At 40.3% G+C, this 21,972-nt stretch overlaps 1 protein-coding gene across 3 annotated transcripts in view; it reads right to left on the reverse strand.

The window, feature by feature from the left end:
- DUSP16 (dual specificity phosphatase 16) overlaps nucleotides 1–21,697 on the reverse strand; it is a 96,893-nt gene extending 75,196 nt beyond the window's left edge. Inside the window, exon 1 of one of the 3 annotated variants that reach the window (XM_051850779.2) lies at nucleotides 21,559–21,697. The gene's annotated coding sequence lies outside the window, so the exon portion shown is untranslated. Of the gene's footprint in view, nucleotides 1–20,425; nucleotides 21,364–21,558 lie in introns of those variants that run through there. The other 2 variants (XM_051850781.2, XM_051850780.2) reach the window with 2 other exon arrangements.
- Nucleotides 21,698–21,972: the final 275 nt, after the last annotated feature.

Raw genomic sequence — 21,972 nt, forward strand, 5'->3', positions numbered from 1 at the left:
GGCGCAAAAAAGGGTTAACACCCTGGCTGGAAGCACCGGCATCCCATTTGGGCGCCGGGTCAAGTGGAGTCTTGGCTGCTCCACTTCTGATCCAGTTCACCAGCTCACAAGTAGCAGCGTAGGAGGGCAGCTCCAGGTAGGCAGGGCGCCGGCTGGTACCACTGCCTGACCTTCAGAGGCCACTTTCAGCCGTGGGGCCTGAGAGCATCCTGCAGCCACGCGTCTTATCTATATAAAATCTTAAAAATACATATACTAAAATATTCTAAAAACCACTGAATTGTATAGTTTAAAGGGGTGAATTTTATGGTTGCCAAACTATAGCACAATTTTTTTTTAAAGAGTAAATGTTCTGGTAAATGAATTATACCTCAATAAAGCTCTTATTTAAAAAGGGGGAGAGGATTTTCAGGCAGGCCAAGGACCTCTTCCAGAAAAAAAGGAAATTAAAAAGGCATGACAAACAAATGTAGTACATAATCCTCAACTGGACCCTAAATACAATGGACTGCTTGGGTCCCCCCCACACTCATAAATTGAAACTCTAATCCCACTGTGATAATTTTTGGAGGTGGGTGTTTGAAAGGTAATTAGTTCACGAGGGTGGAACCCCCACAGATGGGATTAGTACCCTTATAAAAGGGATCCCAGAGGCTTCTCCTGCCCACCTTCTGCCATGTGAGACAGAGGCTTCACCAGAACCGGACCAAGCTGGCACCTTCATCTCAGACTTCCAGCCTCCAGAACCATAATAAATAAAATTCTATTATTAGACACCTCCCTCATCTTTAAGAACTTGTTATACCAACCCAAACTGACTAAGACCATACTAGAGGATAAAATGCTAGAAGAGTCTTCTTGGAAGAACTGACAGGACTGGAATACAAATGGTGGACTGGATAGAGGTATGAAATCAATGTTAAGTCTACTGGGGTTGACAGCCATACTGTGGCTAGAACGTCCTTGTTCTCTGGAGACCAACTGAAGTGCTTGGGGATAGAAAGCCATCATGTGTGCAACTTAGTCTCAAATGGTTCAGAAAAATGTATCACACAGACACATGAATAGAGAGCAAGTACAAAAGGGAAGGGGTCCAACTGTTAACAGTAAATGCTGTTATCTCTATGAACTTTAAATTATTTCCAAACAAAAAAGTTTCTTAAATGTAGTTTAAGACCCAAAAATTCTACTTCCAATAATTTTATATATTTAGTACATTATGTGAAATACTATTCACTTAAATATATTTTTAATTATAAAAGGAAATTATTTCAAAGTTAATAAATGAATAACTGCCCAAACATTTATCATCTAAGAAGACAGCTATCTATATGTACTAAAATAGAAGGATTCCAGGAAGATATTTTTGTCAAGGAGAAAAATGATAGATCTAGGGATTTAGCTCTATCAACAAAAGCAATAAAACACTCAAGAAGCCTATCTTGATTTAGTCAGGAAAAATCTAAGCCCATTCTCTATACTTATTTATGGAGCTAGTTATTTAAATATGTAGTTACAAATAATTTTCTCCCATACAGCATTGATAATATCAACTTTAATGAAAAAATAAATACAATCTTGGGTAAGTTACTTCTATGGTCAACTCAAAACAACTTTTTAAATTCAAGTATAACATATATATATATATATATGACAAAAAGCATACGAATCATGAATATATAGCTCCAAGAATTCTTACAAAATTAACACATTCATGTAACTACCATCTAGATCAAGGACTAACAACCTGCCAGCACCCCAGAAGCTTCCTATACCTTCCCACCAAGCCCAACATGGACTTCTCATACTACAGATTCCTTTTGCCTATTTTTGAATTCTTTGTGAAATCCTGTGCTCAAAATTAGTCATATTTGTGCCCATGTTGTTTTAAGCAGCAAGAATTTTCTCATGCTCGTAACTATGTAGTATCTCACTGATATGCAACAATCCCTTTATCTATTCTTCCACAGATGATCATTTATGTTGTTTTTAGCTTAGAGTTATCATGAACTGTGCCATAATGGACATTCTTGTGCATTTGTTTTGATAAACTTAAATACATATTTCTTGGAAGGCATTTGCCTGGTCAGTGCATGATGAATACATTTGTAAAACAAATACTACAGGGCGGCACTATGGCATAACAGGTAAAGCTGCCGCCTTCAGTGCCAGCATCCCATATGGGCACCAGTTCGAGTCCTGGCTGTTCCACTTCCAATCCAGCTCTCTGCTATGGCCTAGGAAAGCAGTACAAGATGGCCCAAGTCCTTGGGCACCTGCACCTGTGTGAGAGACCCGGAGAAAGCTCCTGGCTCCTGATTGGCGCAGCTTCGGCCATTGCGGCCAACTGGGGAGTGAACCAGCAGATGAAGACCTCTCTCTGCCTCTCCTTCTCTCTCTGTGTTAACTCTTTCAAATAAAATAAATCTTTAAAAAAAAAAACCTAACAAAAACTTTTCCAAAGTAGTTATACCAGTTCATAATCCATCAACAGCGTATGAGAATTCTACTTTTTCTATGTTCTTGAGAACAACTGGTATTTCAAGTTGTTTGTTTTTATGTTTTAGCTGTTCTGGTCAGTTTGCAATGTTAATGCACTAGGTTTTAGGTAGCTTTTTCAAGACTAATGTGATGCAGCATCTTTAAAAGCTCTATTTTATTAATATTTCACATTTACATTTACAATTGAACTATAATTTTTGTATATAATGTGAGGTAGAGGTCAAAGTTTTTTTTTAAATGAATGGGCAATTGACCCAGAATCACTTACTGAACGTTCTCCCTTTCTGCATTGCCATGTAGTGACATTTTAATCATAAACTAGGAATTTAGTGTTTCAAGATTCTGTTCTATTCATCTACTCATTTATTCTATAGTGAATACCAAATACTATGAGTCCTACAATTTTGCTCTTAATACTGGTATTTCTTGTCATTTACATTGCCATATAAATTTTACAGTAAAATCCCAAAATGTAAAGAGCTTGATACCTTTCATTAGCTATATTCCTAGGTGAGGTGGACATTTGGTGCAGCAGCTAAGACACTCAAATCCTCTATCAAGTGCCTGCATTTAAGTTCTGTCTGCATTTCTGATCCAGCTTCCTGTCAATGCATACCCTGGGAGAGAGAGGATGATGATGATGATGGTTCATGTTCTTGGGTCCTGGCTACCTACAAGGAATGGACTGAGTTCCAGCCTCCTGCATGTGGCATGGCCCAGACCCAGATGTTGTAGGCATTTGGGGAGTGATCCTGCAGATGGAAGACATCACTCTTGCTTGCTTGCCTCTCTCTCTCTCTTTCTTTGCCCTTCAAGTAAAACAAAAATAAAAACCTTAAAGGATGTATTCCTAGGTATTTGATAATTTTGATGCTATTATAAAGGCCATCAATCTAAAAATCTCATTTTCTGATTATTAATTTTATACAGAAATATAACTTTTTGTATATTGACCTGGTAGTCAGTAATCTTACTAAATTTTTATTTTATTTTTAATTTACACAAAGTAGTGTGATTGGATATATCCATCACCACAATCAAAATATAAACATTTCAATCACTCCAAAAATCCCCCCATGCCACCCCTTGTAATCAACAGCTTCTCCTCATTCTCAAACCCCAGCAACCATTGATCTGCCCTCTATGCCTATAGCTTTGCCTTTCTAGAATATGACTTAAATGGAATCATCCAATGTATAACCTATTCAGAGTGGCTTCTTTCATTCAACATAATGACTTTATGATTCATTATTATTATTATTCATTATTGCATGTTGCAATAGTTCGCTCTTTATTAAGTCACATTATATTGCAGAGAAATACCAGTTTGTATATTCATTTACCAGTTGAAGGATATTTGCATTGTTTCCAGATTTTAATAATCATACTTAAAGATTCATTAACTTTTGAGTACAGATTTTTGTGTGTAAATAAATTTACAACTCTCAAATATTATTTGACTTGACTATACATATATAAGGGCAGATTTATCTTTATAAGAAATGAGCAAACTGTTTCCCAAAGCAGCCCTCCCACCAGCAACATATGAATTTCCATTTACTCTGCATCGTCAAGTTTTTTCTTTCTTTTGCCATTCTAAAGATGTTTACGGTTACCTCATTGTGGTTTCAATTTGCATCTCCCTATTATCTAATGAGCATTTTTCATGTATTTTTTTGTCCTCAATATATCAACTCTGATGAAGCCTCTTGACATCATTGATTCTTAGTTTTTCCTGTATTCTTATTTGAGTTTTATGAGCACTTTATATATTTTGGATGCAAGTTCTCTGTTATATGTGTGATTTACAAGTATTTTCTCACAGCTTGCAGCTCAGCAAAGCAAAAATTATTAATTTTTATAAGCCAAATTTTTCTTTGCTAAACCATGCTCTTGGTGTCATATTTTTAAAATTCTCTGCCTAACACAAGTCACAAAGAGTTTTACCTTAGTTTCTTTTTAAAGTCTTATAATTTTATGTTTTACATTTAGATCAATGATCTTTCTTAAAATTTAGTTGACAGAGGGACAGAGAGAAACAAATCTCACATCAGTTAGCTAACTTCCTAAATACCCGCAATAGCTAGGTGAGGCCAGGCTGGAGCCAGCAGCCAGGAACTCAATCTAGGTCTCCCCCATGGGTGGCAGTCCAAATACTTGAGCCATCACTGCTGCCTCCCAAGGTCTACACCAGCAAAAAGCTGGTGCCAGGCAAACAACATTTTGATGTAGGATGAGAGTGCTTTAATTGATGTCTTAACTTAGACTAAATGCACGTCACACAACAATGCACTTTGAGTTAATTTTTGTATAATGTATAAGACAAAGGTTGAGGCTCATTTTTCTGCGGATGGATTCCAGTGGTCTCAGCATTTTGTCAAAAAGACTATTCTCTACTGAATTGCTTTTGCAACTTTGATAATAATCAATTAACACCTCATTTCCATTAGTATGGCTACTACTTTAGATCTCAAAGAGATATTATACACCTATGTTCATGGTAGCAGTATTCACAATAGCCAAAAGGTGAAAGCAACTCAAATGGCTACTGACTGATGAATATATTAAAAAATGTGGTATATACATACAATAAAATATTACTCAGCCTTAAAAAAGAAAATTCTGACACACATTACAAGAGGAATGAATCCTGAAGTCATTATGCAAAGTAAAATAAGTCATAACAAAAGGACACATACCACAGGATTCCTCTTATCTGAGGTACCTCGAGTAATCAAACACATAAAGACAGAGGATAGAATGGTGGTTGCTGAGGGAACCTATGGCAACTAGGGGGAGTTGTTTAGTGAGTATGAAAAAGTTCTGGGCATTGGATACACAACAATGTGAATATATTTAATACTACTGAAGTACATATGTAAAAACAGCTAATTGTATGCTGTGTGCATTTTACAACTATTTAGAAATTCAGTTGAGCATATTTTTGTGCATCTACATCTGGACTTTCTACTCTGTTCCTTAACTCTAATACAGTAAGTCCTAAAATCTGTGAGTCCTCCAACTCTGCCGCTTGTTTTTAATTATAGAATTATTTTGATTACTTTAGATCCTTTGCTTTTTCATATAAATTTTAGAATCACCTTGTTGATACCTACGAAACTCTTACTGTGATTTTGTTTGGTGTTATGTTAAATCTATATATCAATTTGGAAAGGACAATAAAACAGTATTGTTTTCCAATTTATAAATTGTTGTATGTTATATATGTCTTCTTTGGTATGTTTTATCAGTGTTTTGTAATTTTCAGCATATTTCTGTAATACTTCAACATATACATAGTTTGGTAGATTTAGATTTACTCCCAAGCATTTTGGTTTTTTAAATTATGACAATTTAAGAATTTTTTTTAACTTTTCTCATTGTTAATACACAGAAATACGATTTTTATATATTAACCTTCTATCTTGCAACTCTGCTGAAATCACTAGTTTCTGGAACTTTTTTTTTCAGTAAAGTCCCTCTGAATGTTCTATGTAGACAATCACGTCACCTGTAAAGAGGCACTGTTTTATTTCTTTAGTTATAATCTATGTGCTTGTTAGTTCTTTCTTGCCTTACTGCACTGGTCAGAACCTCCGCTATACTAATGAATAGGTTTGCTGTATGTATTTAAAATAGCAACAAATACAGTATCATATGAACTTTTTAGCTTCTACTTCCTATTCATATGAAATATGTATATGAGATACATATGTATGATAAAGGATATATAGATATGTCTATATATTTTATATCTCTATATATGGCATAAATGAAATTATATAGGAAATAAAAGCTAAAAAGTTCAGATCTCTCTCATTCATATACATACACATCCAAATAAAATACAAGCTCTACCACTCTACAACATATCTGCTATAAGATTTGTGTATAGCACCTGTTAAAAAACTAAACTCTAGGGTCCAGCACTGATTACTAGTCCTGGTTACTCCGCATCCAATCCAGCACCCAGCTAATGTGCCTGGGAAAGCAGCAGAAGACCCAAGTACTTGGGGCCCTGCATGCACTTGAGAGACACGAATGAAGCTCCGGGCTTCAGCTTGGCCCAGATCTGGCTGTTGTGGCTATTTGGGGAATGAACCAGCGGATGGAAGATCTCTGTCTCTCCCTCTCTCTATGTAATTCTTTCAATTAAATAAATACATCTGTAAAAAATAAAAAACATACTCTAAACATCAGGTGATTTTGAGGTGACACCATATTATATTAGGAAAACGAGCTAAGATTTGGTTTCTTTAGAGGCAACAGAGGTTTGGTGAAAAGCTACCTACTAGCCATTAGCTGGCAACAAAGATGCCTCTGTCGCAGAGTGAGTTATTACTGAGGTGTCAAGAAAATTTTAGGTGCTCAAGATCAGGTGACTAAAGGCCATATTTTCTTTTTTTAATTTATTTTTTAAGGAATACAAATTTCCTAAGTACAACTCTAAGAATATAGTTATTCTTCCCACCACATCCGCCCTCCCACACACACTGCCACCCCTCCCCCTCCCTTTCCCCTTGCCAGTCCCAGTCTCCATTAAGATTTATTTTCAGTTAACTTTGTACACAGAAGACCAACTCTAAGATTTCAACAATTTGCGCATACACACACACATGACTGACCCTAATCTCATTAGAGATTCAACCCAGCAGTTAAGATGACAAAAAAAAAAAAAAATCATACAAGGTTGTATCTTGTAATCCTTCCCATTTAAAAAAAAAAATGAAATGATCAAAAGACAGGATAAATAAAAAGATGAATTCTAAAACTCAAAGTTAAATCGGAGATAACTAATTGCAAGGTCTTGCTTTACAACTGAGAAAACTTGAGACCCAACTGTCTCTCAATCAGCTCCACAACTCATTGGGATAGAGGTCTGTATAATCATTCCTCTCAAAGAAAATGGATATGGCCTTGCTTGCAGGGAACAGTCTCCAGACTATAAGAAAGTGGTTTTAGCCAAGTTGCTTACTGCTCTTTGTGCTTTCCTTTCTGCATATTTGTAACAGACACACAATTAGCCACCCTGCAGACATTTCTCCCCCTTTAATATACTCCCCCAAATCAAGCTTAAAACAACGACTGTAATCAGTCCCTCTGGCCATACACTCATTTCCCCAGTCTCTCCTGTAAGTGGAGGCGGCCTGGGTACCCATACAGCCAATGAGACTCAAGAGAAAATTGGATGCGAGCTTCCAGCAAAGATTTTGTTTTCTGTTAGGCAGGCACAAGAGCAACTGCTTACTGCTCTTTCCCTTTCCTCCTTCCTGCCTTGGAGAGAAGCTGAGGCAGCCATTTTGTAGCCTGGTGGCAACAAGAACGAGGACGATACACCAGCAGTCTCAAAGGCTGAGTGCACCCGGAGCCTTGACGCTGCTGCGGAGCTGCAGGACCAACCCCGAGACTGCCTAGCTCTGAACTTCTATCAAGTACAGCCGAAAACTCTTGAACTAAAAGCATGTTCTTCTGTGGCATGCTATTTTCCCATCCAATCTCACTCCCATTACAAAGACATTCTGTTTATACTGCATGCAACTTAAAAGTTGTATTTCTCCCGTATAGTTAACAGATCAATTTATTTACAGAACTTTACAGTAATAGTATGTTAACTACTTATATATGGCTTGTCATCAGTAGAGCAAACAATTAGGAAAAAATGATTTAGACTCATACTTGGCCTTAAATATTGACTTTGGTCTTTCCTTCTGCTATCTCAAATGCTCTTTGGAAATAAGTATCATATAAATAACAAATTAATAAATGATATCTCTTTGAAGTACACTCTTCTGTCTCCTTTAATCCTATTTCCCTATAAGTGAAAAATCAAAGAATTAAAATTTTATTCTTGAATTCGCAGCCTCAAACCTAGTGCAAATAAGTTAACATTTTCATATACTGAATCATGTAACCAAACTTTGGAGACTTACCTAACAGTCCACCACACTTGGGGCATTGCTGTTCTCTACTATAATTGACAATTTGAGTTATAAAAATAGAATTGAATAGTGAGATATTAAGAATCAAAGAATCTAATACAGTTATTTCAAAAAATGTTAATGGAAACCTTTCAATATATGTCATCTTGAAAACTCTGATAGCACTGCATCCACTTCCACCTCTCCCAGTCCCATTCTTCCAGTGTCCAGCACTGGGGGAACCAGTCTTCCTATGTGCCATCTAATGTTTACATCTACTCTGTCTAAACACCAGTTCTGCTTATAGCTGTTACCATGATCACTGAATGTTCACTGTTCACTCTTCTGTTTCTTGCTTCTAAATTCATTTGTCTTCTGTCAGACTTCAGCATCCCCAGCAAGTAAAAAGGTCAGTAGCCTCGTAAGTTGGAGGGAACACACAGCGGACCTGAGCATTCTGCTCCCCTCTCAAGTTTGTCACCACCTTTCCCATCCTGTCATTCAAAGAAAAAAATGAATATCCCTGATCCTGAATCAGATCAAAGGAGGGTGAACATGTATATGGTGCTTGTACTCCTGTATGGGCAGGGTAATGTTTTTAGTTTTAAACAATAACAAGGAGAACAAATACTTGCTTTTGATACGTTTTAAAGTGCTTTCGTTAATTTACCCTTTACCCCACACACTAGCACATTCCCTTCTCCCCAACCAATCAGTTAAGATGGAAGCATTATTTAACTGATGTTAAGTGTATGTGTGTGTCAGACTGTTTTAAAAAGATGTCCAGGGGCCGGTGCTGTGGCGTAGTGGGTTAAGCCACCACCTGCAGCACCAGAATTCCATATGGGTACCTGTTGGAGACCTGGCTGCTCTACTTCTTATACAGCTCCCAGCTAATGGCCTGGGAAAGCAGCAGCAGATGGCCAAGTGCTTAGGTCCCTGCACTCATGTGGGAGACCTGGAAGAAGCTCCTGGCTGAAGCCAGACTCAGCCCTAGCCACTGAGGCCATTTGGGGAGTGAAGCAGCAGATGGAACATTCTCTCTCTCAAACTCTTTCAAATAAATAAATCTTTAAAAAAATTAAAATTAAAAAATAAAAAGGTATCCAAGTTAACACCAGCAGTTTTCAAAGTGTAATCCAGAGATGGAAGGAGGTTACAGAATGATCCCTTCAGGGGATCCACGTTAGAATTATTTTGAGGGGTAGGCATTTGGCACAACAGTTAAACTGCTGCTGCTTAGGACACTGGCAGCCTATATCAGAGCATCTGGGTTCAAGTCCTGGCTCCACTTCCAATTCTAGCTTCCTGGTAATGTACACCCTGGGAGGCAGCAGATGACAGCTCAAGTCCCTGACACCCACATGGGAGACCCAGACCGAGCTCCTGGCTTCAGCCTAGCCCAGCACCAACTATTGCAGGCATTTAAGGGGTGAATCAGGGATGAAAGATCTCTCACTGCCTTTCAATTTAAAAAGCAAACAAAAAAAGCTGTTATGGTAATTCCAAGGTGTTAACTGCCTTTTCCTAATCTCTCATGAGTAGAAAACTGATTCCAGAAGATGCATGGCACATGATGACGATGGATCACTCTGATGGCCGATAACATGTGGTTGTAAACACACTCTTCACTGCCCTAGTAAACATTTTTTTTTTTTTGTTTGTTTTTTTGTTTTTTTTTTTTTTTGACAGGCAGAGTGGACAGTGAGAGAGAGAGACAGAGAGAGAGAAAGGTCTTCCTTTTTTTGCCGCTGGTTCACCCTCCAATGGCCGCCGCTGCAGCCGGCGCACCGCGCTGATCCTGGCAGGAGCCAGGAGCCAGGTGCTTTTCCTGGTCTCCCATGGGGTGCAGGGCCCAAGCACCTGGGCCATCCTCCACTGCACTCCCTGGCCATAGCAGAGAGCTGGCCTGGAAGAGGGGCAACCGGGACAGAATCCGGCGCCCCAACCGGGACTAGAACCCGGTGTGCCGGCGCCGCAAGGTGGAGGATTAGCCTATTGAGCCACGGCGCCGGCCCTAGTAAACATTTTTTAAAGACCCAGTTTCACTTAATATCCTGGATGAAACAATAAAAAGTACTAACTTTATTAGGTGTCAACTCTTGAGAAGTCGGTCTTCCAAATACTCTGTATGAGGAAATTGGAAGTACACATCACTTACTTCTGCCATGTACCTAAGCACAGGACCTATCTTGAGGAGAAGTATTTATGCAACTGAGTTATTAGTGGTTTTCATAGGAGACCATTCTGACAAAAAGAATGACTGGCAGACAACTTAAGAGTTACTCAGGCTTATGTATCTGGCAGACATTTTTCTAAAATGAATGAGGTAAGTCTGTCACTTCAAGAAAAACTGAGAAGCTCACACATGATAAAATGTGAGTTTCCAAGATAAAGTGTGAATTTCCGAAAACTTGAATTCACCACAAACATCTTAACTACTTCCCAATTTTTAAAGACTAAAGTCCATAATAATCAATGTGTTTTGTTTAATACTGTGTAATCAAAAGTGCCAACACTCAAAGATCTGCATAACTAAGTAAACCATTATTTGTCAAGTCATAGGTCAAAGATACATTCAAAATGCAAGACACACCAATAGACTTTAGTTCAAGAAATTCACTGATATAGTGTCAGATTCACTATTGCAGCTACCTTTAAGAATCTACCATTTGTTGAGTTTTGGTGCAACAAAGAACATTCACAATCATATGAAAAGATGAGAAAATACTTCATCTTTTTCCAACTACTTGTTATGTGTAGTCAGGTTTTTTTAATATATTGTAACCAAAACAGTTTAACACCTAAGACTGAACACAGAAGCAGTCATACAACTCCAACTAACTTCTACTAGGCAAAATATTAAAGAGAATAGCAAAATGTAAAACAATGCCATACTTCTCACTAGATTTTCTTAACAATATGTTTTCATAAAATTTATGTTAACATTTAATATTTGTTATCATATATGTGTTTTAAGATTTTTTTACTTGAAAGGCAGAGGATAAGGAGGGAGGAAGAGAGGAAGGAGGGGAAGGGGAAAGGGGAGGGGGAGGGAAGAAGGGGGCGAGGAGGCGAGGGAGACATTGAGATTGATCCCCAGTCTGCTGGTTTATTCCCCAAATGGCCGCATCTGCCAGGATAGGGCCAGGCCAAAGTCAGGAGCTTCATCCAGATTTCCCACAGGGGTGGGAGGAGCCCAAGCACTTGGGCCATCCTCCACTGCTTTCCTAGGCACACTAGCAGAGAGCTGGACCAGAAGTGGAACAGGTGGGACTTGAACCAGCACCCATATGGGATACGGGCACTGCAGGCAGTGGTTTAACTCACTGAGCCATAATGCCAGACCGTTTGTATTTTGAAGCCATAATGACAGAAAGAGCACACACACATACTCTTCCATTCAATGATTAATTCCCCAAATAGCCACAACAATCAGGACAGCTACAAGCTAAAGGCAAGAGCCAGGACTCTCATCCAGGTTTCTCATGTAGGTGGCAGGAACTCAGTACTTGGGCCTCATCTGAGCCAGCATCACCTGCCCCACAAGTGCATTAACAGGAAGCAGATTCAATCCCAGGCACTCCAATGTGGGATGCAGGTGTCCCAAGCAACAGCTTAACCAGCTATTCCACAATGCCGGTCCAACATTTATTACTTTAAGATAATATTTCAAATATTTTTCAGTCTGAATTTCTAAGAAGTTAGATATTGATAGACACAGTCCATATAAACTAAAGATTTTGAGGGTCCTCAATACCAAGATGTTTGAAAATTACTATACTACCACTACCACTATTATACTACCACAAAAAGAGGCACTTATGAGCATATGAGAGAATGGGCACCTGAATATAAAACAGAAGCTCCTGGTTCCAGTTCTAGCACTACCTACTAATTAAATAAATTGCTTAGTCTCTCTACAGTCTTAGTTTCCTCAGCGGTAAAATGGATAACTCCGGTTTTGTCATGAGGATAAGAGACAAAATATGCAAAAGTAATCTGTAAAGGAAGGGTACATTGTTATCACAAGGTCTCAAAGTTAAGAGTTCTAAGCTCTGATAATGTTTCTATAAAATTCTCCCTACACTCAAATTTTTATTATTATAAGCACAAACTTACAGAAAAATGCAAAGTGGAGATTTCTGATTACCCATTTAGTTCAGAAGCCCACTCACATAATTTTAATATATTAAATTTTGTAACTGGTAATATACATTTTAACTCATTATTAAGGACACTTCAACATATATACAAGTGTACAGAAATTAATAAAAACTTTAATGTAGGGAACGGAGCTGTGGTGCAGCCAGTAAAAGCCACCACCTGCAGTGCCGGCATCCCATATGGGTGCCGGTTCCAGTCCCAGCTGCTCCACTTCTGATCCAGGTCTCTGTTGTGGCCAGGAAAAGCAGAAGATGGCCCAAGTCCTCGGATCCCTGCATCCCCATGGGAGAACCAAAAGAAGCTCCTGGCTTCAGAACAGCGCAGCTCCAGCCATTGTGTCCAATTGGGGACTGAACCAATGGATGGAAGACCTCTCTTTCTCTTTCTTTCTTTCTCTATTTCTCTCTCTCTCTCTCTCTGTGTGTGTGTGTGTGTGTGTGTGTGTGTCTCCTGTGTAACTCTTTCAAATAAAGAAATAAATCTTTTTTTAAAAAAAACTAATGTACCCACTACCCAGCTTAACAATTTCCAAAAATTTGCCATATTATTTTATTTCCCATTGTGTGCACTTGTGCCTATCTTGAAGTTTTCTTTTTTTTTTTTTTTTTAAAGACATTTATTTGAAAGAGTTGCAGAGAGAGAGAAAGAGAGAGAGAGAATCTTCCATCCACTGGTTCACTCCCCACATGGCCACAACAGCCAAAGCTGGGCCGATCCAAGTTAGGAGCCAGGAGCTTCTTCCGGGTCTCCCACGTGGATGCAGGAGCTCAACGATTTGGATCATCTTCCACTGCTTTCCCAGACACATTAGCAGGAAGCTGGATTGGAAATGGAGCAGCAGGGACTTGAACCGGTGCCCATATGGGATGCCAGCACTGCAGGCGGCAGCTTTACCAACTACACTACAGCACCAACCCCAGCTGAAGTTTTCTTAAATATCAGGTACCATTTTATTTTGCCGATGAATAATTCCATATGTATACTTAAATATAATCACAATACCATTATGATAGCTGAAAACATTAAGGTTATAATTCTTAAATATCATCTAATATATACTCCCTATTCAAATTTCCTAATTGTCTCAAAAAGAAAATCTTGGTTTTTAGAAGTTTTGTACTACCAAAATAGTTTTATCCATTCTTATCCAAGTGAGCCCAAGATTTTTAACTAAAGCCAGGAAGGAAGAAGAAATAATACCATGCTTCATATACCAAGTACAGTTTACAAACCAAAGGCAAGAACCATCTTCCTAAGGAATGTGCTTCTCCACCAACCAACCTACAAGTAACAACCACAAACAACATAGGCCAGCGTGCTGCCCCTGCCCCCAGTATTCTGAAAAGTGATCAGAAGAGGACACAGGGTAGCTGCTCCGGGAGAGGAGTAGTTGAGAGGCAGAGTGGAGAGAGGAGAGAGGAGACAGGAAATAATCACTCGCCATTTTGGAAAGGATAAGGTCAGGTCAGGCACAGGGTCAAAGGCAGTGCAGAGGTCAGGGGCCCCGCTCACATTGCTCCACAAGACCCAGGTGCTCAAGACTGCAAGGTAGTCCCCTACAGGCTGCAATTCATAGCTCAGAAAATGGTGCTCTAGGCTAGATATTCAAGAGAACCACTATAAAAACTAACAGCTGTGGAGTGGGCATTTGGTACACTGGTAAAGACACTCTCACCATGTCCACATCAGCCCACATTACAGTGCATGGGTTTATGTTTCAGCTCCACTCCTGATTCCAGAACCCTGCTAATGCACACCCCGGGAGGCAGCAGATGATGGCTCAAGTAATTGGGTACCTGTCACCTATATGGAAAACCCACGTTGAGTTTCTGCCTGACCCAGCCCCTTGCTATCACTGTCATTTGGTGAGTGAACCAGAAAATTAAAGATCTCTCTGCCCTTCAAATAAATAAAAATAAGCGAATAAAAATGTTAAGAAAAGTTGGTTTAAAAAATAAGTAACAGGGTAGGCACATGGTTTAGGGGTCAAGATGCCAATGAGGACACCATCATCCCATCTCCAGTGCTTGGGTTCGAGGCCCAGCTTCATTTCTTACCCAGTTGCCTGCCTGGGAAGCAGCAGGTTATGGCTCAAGTACATGGGTACCCGCCATGCACATGGGCAATCACAATGGAGTTCCAGGCTTTTGTTTCACCCTGACCCAGCCTCAGATGTTGAAGGCATCTGGGAAGTGAACCAATGGATGGGAGATCTCTGTCTCTGTGTCTCTTTCTGCCTTTCAAATACATAAGGTTTTTTTTTTTTTTTTTTTGAAAAAGAGTAGCTACAGTAAGAATTCAATTTATTTCAGCAAACATTTATTAAATGCTGACCCTACTGGACACTATCTTAGGATGAGCTGTATATTTTAAAAACTGATATACTACCAGTATTATGTATGCATATATATATATATTGTGTGTCTATATACACATATATGTATGTATATACATGTGTGTATATATACATACATATACTGTGTGTATACACACACTATATATACATATATATATACACATATAACCAAAGCAGGTTAAGCTGCCACCTGCAACTCCGGCACACCCTATGAACACCAGTTCATGTCCTGGCTGCTCCACTTCCATTCCAGCTCCCTGCCGATGTGGCTGGGAAAGCTGCAGAGGATGGCCCAAGTGCTTGGGTCCCTACACCCACAGAGACCTGGGAGAAGCTCCTGGCTCTTGGCTTCAGCCTGGCTCTCCCTGACCATTGTGGCCACTTGAGGAGAGAACCAAAAGATGGAAGACCTAACAATATAGCTTTCAAATTAATAAATCTTAAAAAAAAAAAACTGATATACAATACAAACAGTAAGTAGCATATACTTCTCCACACATCTTTCCCCATCAATTTTAAAGGGAAGAATGGATATATTTAAAGATTTATTTATTTGAAAGAGTTACACAAAGAGAAGGAGAGGCAGAGAGAGAGAGAGAGAGAGAGAGAGAGAGAGAGATCCTCCATCCTCTGGTTCACACCCCAATTGGCCACAAAGGTGGGAGCTGTGCCAATCCGAAGCCAGGAGCTTCCTCCAAGTCTCCCACACAGATGCAGGGGCCCAAGGACCTGGGGCCATCTTCTACTGCTTTCCCAGGCCATAGCAGAGAAGTGGATCAGAAATGGAGCAGCCGGGACTAGAACTGGCACCCATATGGGATGCCGGCACTACAGGTGGCGGCTTTACCCACTACGCCACATCGCCACCCAGATGGATATATTTAATACTAAGTACACCTTGCTGTACCATTATCACTTACTTTTTTTATAACTTAGTTTGTTCTACTACCAACACTCCACACACACAGACATTCAAAGAAATCTGAATTCTACTGTCCTTCCCAAATATGTATGAGTACAAGTGAGACTGGCTTTGATCACACGAACCACAGAGCCCCAGTATTTATATCAGTACAATAACATTCTAAATGAAATACTTAGAAGGAAATTAAGGGAACACTAAGTATCCTACCTCATCTTAAAACTGTTCTGTTTTCCACAGGCTATGTTAAGTGTTTCAGAATACATGAGTACTGTAGATAAAAGCTGGTTAGGGACACACAAAACAATTTTCATGGGAATTGATTCTGTAGACACACATACTATAGTATAAAACTTTTTTGGAATTATCTTAATTTCATCTCTAAAAATTATTTTTTAGTTTAAAACTGCAAAGAGAGTAGAGAAGGGGGAGGAAAGACAGTGCTTCAAGTTACAAATGTACCCCCAAAACATGAAAATGTCATAAAGTTTTTATGTGACACTACAAAGGATACCTTCTAATCAACAACAAAACAAATCTGCCATTCAGATAACCACAATAAGAATCCCAATGTCTTCACTTCAGAACATTTTTGCCTCAGGTTTCTACTACTGCTAGAAAAACAGGAAACAATAAGATAATATTTTCAGTGATATCATTAACTCCTTTACAAATCTCTAAGGAGATATAATTAAGCATATAGAGCACAAATTTATCACTCAACTCCTGTATCACACGGACAAGACCTAGTCAGGTATGTCATCCCTCATCCTGTTTTTTAACCTATCTGTAAGTAAGCCCAATAGCTTACTTATACTATCTGCGCATCTTAGGCTTTCTGAGCCTTCACACAAAACAAACTGTCCTGGGAATTTAGCTTCACTCTATAGCATTATTTTGATTACTATTTCCAATGGAGAATCTAACCTAAATATAAAACCCAACACAACCCTAACAGTAAACAGTGTTATTAACCTTATTGTAAAAAAAAATGACTTAGTAAATAGCAAAGAATTATAGACTTTTTAAAATTTTGTTTTTTATGAAATATAGGGAGTCAGAGGTAGATATGAGAGAGAGAGAGAAAGAGAGAGAAAGAGAAAGAGAGAGAGAGAGAGAAAGAAAGAGAGAGAGAAAGAGAAAGAGAAAGAGATCTCATCCACGAGTTCACTCCCCACACATCATGAGGCAAAAGCCAGGACTGAGCCAAGACACAGAAAATGAACCTACAACTCAATCAGGGTCTCCTTGTGGTTGGCAGGGATCCAAGTACGGAAGCCATCACCTGCTGCCTCCAAGCGTACATATCAGCAGAAAGCTGGAATCAGGAGCAGAGCTCGGATCCAGGCACTCCAACATGGGATGCAGGTGTCCCAAACTGTGTCTTAACTGGCCCGTAAGCCTGCCCCCCCCACACACACACACAAACTTTTCAACAACCTTTTTAATAAATACTGTTCATGATGGAATTGTAAGGAGTTCTCTATAGTTCCCTTGACTCTGACATTCAGATTTTTCAAGTATTGTTTACTTGTTACTGTCCTCCTGTCTTCTCCCACTAGATTATTAATGTCACACGGGCAAAAATCTTACCTCTATCTTATGTTCCACTGTGTGGCCAGTGTCTAGCACTTAGTACATGCCCAGCATAATCCATTCATGATTAAATGAATAGCTTCCTTCTTTGACCGCCTCCATTTCCCTGCTCCTCACACTCGTTAACTATCATTTAAGGCCAGGGTCAAATTCTACTATTTCCACAAAGATTACCTCCCTGCACCTTCCAATTTCTTTTTTCTTTATACTATCAATTTTGCACTTACCAGCTGTCTCGTAACTGTTCGTCTTGGCATATATATATACCTCTCTTAACATTCTTAACCTTGCTCATTAAGTACATGAAACTGTCCCCAACTCCTGGGATCCACCTCAGCACATGCAAATAGATTACCACTAAAAAACATTTTACTTAACTGCTTTATGTCTGCAGTTAATCCAGAAATTCATTTAATCAAGTTACTATTTTCAACTTTAAAACTGATTCCTCCCTTCCAAATAACTCAAAATAGGCAGTAAAATGGCAGTCTCCCTCTATTTTAAATTTATCTCTGACAATATCAAGTTTTATATTCTCACATAATTTATGCTCATAGTTTATTTTATCCCCCTTTGCCAAGATTAAATTTTTATATAATAAAACAATCTTATCATTTTTGGTGATACCTAATGAGGTTTCCAACTCCAAACAAAGGGTATTTTTCCATCTTTTTTTTTTTTTTGCCTTTCAAGTCAAAATGTATCCCATTTCCTTCTTCAATTATCATGCCTCTGGCAAGCTTTTATTTCTTTGTACCTGTCCTCAGTAATCTGTCTTCTATTCTTCTGAGGTACTGTGATTTCCCCATTTATTTGATTAAACTTAACATCCCTCCCCCAACCAGTCTGTAAAGCCTGAGCCTGTCTCTTTAAATTTGGCCAACCTTAGGAATCTCCCTTCACACAAGCCAATCTTTGGCTATCTGGGCTAATGAAATATATAAAAAGGTAACCCACAATACAAGAAAATCAGAAAAAGTTTGACATCTGGCTTTGGAATATATCATATGTAGCTTTGGGGAAAACTGTCTTCATTGTATTTTTTTTTTGCTTATGTCAACATTAGCAAGATGTTTTTTACAATGGCAGGTTATGTCCCTCAGTTTTAAAACCTGATGCAATTTAAAAAATAAGTATCAACTCTGCTTTTTAACTTGTTCCTTCAATCTGCTGAAAATCTGTTTTCTGTTTTCCCTGATTTATCCACTACTTTTCTTGACTTTCTGATCCAAATCAATTTATCCCATACAAACTTATTCTTGGATCAAAAGTAACTTTTGCTTTAGAATGCAAAGCATTTTAAAAACACTCAATGTCTACATAACACAATGTCTACATAACAAAATCATTTTTGTCAGATATTCCAAGAAACTTGGGGTTCTAGGATAAAGCACGGTGGTAATTCTAACAAATTACAGTTAAGATCTTATGATTAGTTGAAAATAGGAAAAACTTTAAACACAACTACGTAAGTGTGCATCAATAAATGAATCCCAAACACTAAAAATTCTATGGAATTTCCCAATATAAGCACTTAGAGAAAACAGCATCAAAACAAACTCACATCAGCCCTGTCATTTCTAATGATCCCAGCTTAAACTGCACTCTCCTCATACCTACTCTTGAATCCTGATCTCAGCCTCACTTCTATTCCTACCAAGCCACAAATAATTTTAGATGTTTAGGAAAAAGAACAAGAACTGAATTGACAGGCTCTCTTTTGCCCCTTTCTCAGTTATTACCATTAAGCTTTTGGACAAAGAGATCCCTAACTCCCAAAGTTCCATGATGATTTTTAATTTACAGGAATTCAAATGCATTCACCAAACTGAAGCAAAGAAAAAGGTCCTCTCAAACTGAAAAGAGAGCCAACAGGGTAACTCCTTGTCTGTTCCTTGCTTCCTCCATCATTACGCATAATCTCAAACACTTACATAAAAGTTAAGTACACTTTTAAGCCAGATCAGCTATTTTACTTGGAGGTTCTGACCTACCAGAGTTAAAACTAAAAATCTGTAAATATCAGTATCACACTTCACACATATCTTTTACATCTGAATGTAGATTTATAGTGTGCTTGAACCTACTGACCAGGGATCTTCAAAAAGTTCATGGAAAATGCTATTATGAAAAACAAGGTGTTTCAAAAAAAATTTGCACCAAAACACTTGTCATTTAATTCCTTTTTCCCCCACAAATGTGCTGAAGTACCCTTGTATTTCCATGTACTCACTAAGGATTGAACATACTCATTTCTAATTCTCTGTGGAACCTTGATAGGTATAAACATTTTACCTAAAAACCAACCCTTGGAAGTTGGTGTTATTTAACCCAGATTATTTACATAATATGCCAAATGTTAACAAAAAAATTTTTTTTAAATAGCAATCTTCCAGTCTTCATACTCAGCGAATCCCACAACTTTCTTTCAAAAAACAAAAACTGTCACAGTGCCTAGTCACATTTTGATCAGAACACCCACCCAAAGCTGATAAACTCTTAGTTTTTCAATTTACTTTACAAGCTGCTACCTTCACCAAACGCAGAACTCCATAAGCCTTAATTAATTACAGCTTCCCGAGCTGGGTCCACCCACCTATGCCATCCTCAAGGAAAAGTAAACAGTTTAAAAAATAGTTAATTTAATTGGTAAGAAGGCTTTTCTTCTCTTGAAAATTTCCCTTCACTGTGAAGCTCTCTTTTCTTGATGGAGTTGAAACAGTACAAATCCTTTAAGGAAACACTTGTCACCTACGTGTACCTTCAATCAGTGCCATACAGTGAATGGCAGAAAGCAGCATTTTTCTGACAGTCCCAGTTCCCCAAATAGTCACAAGGTCTTTCATGGATGGTAAATCAATCTCTCTCTCTCTCTCTCTCTCTCTCTCTCTCTCTCTCTCTCTCTCTCTCTCACACACACACACACACACACACACACGGAAGGCAAAGAAGACAGAAACATACCTGGTCATTCTCTGAACAGGTTGGATAGGTTCGGTACGAGCAGAGTATTTACCTATAATCTTTCAAAGCCAAGTGGCAGCCAGGCCCCTGGGTAACTAAGAACTTCACCGTGTTTTTAAAACCCCGCATCTTAACTCACTTCCCCTTAGTTCAAGGGGCCGGCACAGCAAACCTCACAGCAAACGAGGTTATGCAACAGGTTTTTCCTCTACCTGACTCCTCATGGGCTAATCAGGTGTGCTTTCTCCAAACAACCAGCGACACCGGGGACTTGAACCCGCCCAGGAGCCTCGCAGTGCACTGGAATAAGCCCCTTGAGGGGTTTTGCAGTGTCCATTCATTTTAAGATCGACTTGCAATCCGCCGCCCCCGGACCCCCAAGGCTCATTACCGCTTTTCTTGGGAAAATAAACCCAGCACCTGAAAACGTAGTTTTGCACATAGATTTTCCCCCACTGTACTGTTTTATTGCCTGGAACTACACTTGATACACGGATCCTCGGGGGCCTCCCTGGGCTATTTTAATTTCTCACGTTTTACAGCAGTGGTAAAGAAATCACCGGCACGCCGGGCCCCCTCAACACCACGACCCGAGCCCCAGGATGAAAACTGAGGTCTGGGGGTGGCGGGGAGGTGGGGGGGGGGTCGCTTGGCTTCATTTAAGAAAGCACGGTCACCACCCAGGTGGCCTCGCTGCCTGCACCACCAGCGCGTTTGGGATAATGGGAACAGTCAGGCCGGGGCCCCACTTGGCAGGCGTGTTGTTTAACAGTCGCGCCTGGAAGTGAGCAGCTTCGCCCGCGAAGGTGCCGCGAGTCCCGCCGCCGTCGCTGCTGCTCCGCGGGGTCGGCTCGAGCCGAGCCCGCCGCGCCGGGGACGCACGGAGCGCCCCCGCGCCTGCCCGCACGCCCCTCTTCCCGCTGGCGCTGGCCCCCCCCAGCAAGGCCTACACCCCCGCGTCAGACACTCGTGCGGCTCCGGGCCGCGGTCGCCCCCACCGGGACGCCCGGGCAGGCAGAGCCCGCGGCGCCCGGCACAGCGAGTCGGGGCGCGCCGCCGAGCGTCCATGCTGCCCTGCCGGCCGGTCCGAGCCCCGCACCCTCCCGTCCGCACGCCCCGCCGAGGCCACTTACTTCTGGGGCCGCCGGCCTCCCGACTCCCCTCTGAGAGAACCGAGCGTTGTCACCGCGTCTCCCCTCGGGCCCCCTCGCCTCCCGGGCTCGCGAGGCGCCGCCGCGGAGCGGGGAGGGCGGCTGCGGGGCCGCTCGCGACCCGTCCCGTCCGTCGCTCTGTCCGGCTCCTCGGCTCTCACCACAGAGGCTTCTCCTCCTCGGAGGGGCGGGTGGGGGCGGGAGACTCAGAAGCGAGGAGACGTTTGCAACTTTTCTTCACTCTTTCTCTTCCACCCCCCTCCCCAGTTAGCCTTCAGGAAAAAAAAAATGTCGAGAGGGGTGAAGAACTTGGGGAGGGAAAGCTGGGGGGTGGGGGGCCGCGCGGGGAGAACGGCGGGGGGAAGGGAAGGTGCTAATAATCCTTTAAAAATTGGC

Source organism: Oryctolagus cuniculus, chromosome 9, assembly GCF_964237555.1.
Source record: "Oryctolagus cuniculus chromosome 9, mOryCun1.1, whole genome shotgun sequence".
Classification (NCBI taxonomy): Eukaryota; Metazoa; Chordata; class Mammalia; order Lagomorpha; family Leporidae; genus Oryctolagus; species Oryctolagus cuniculus.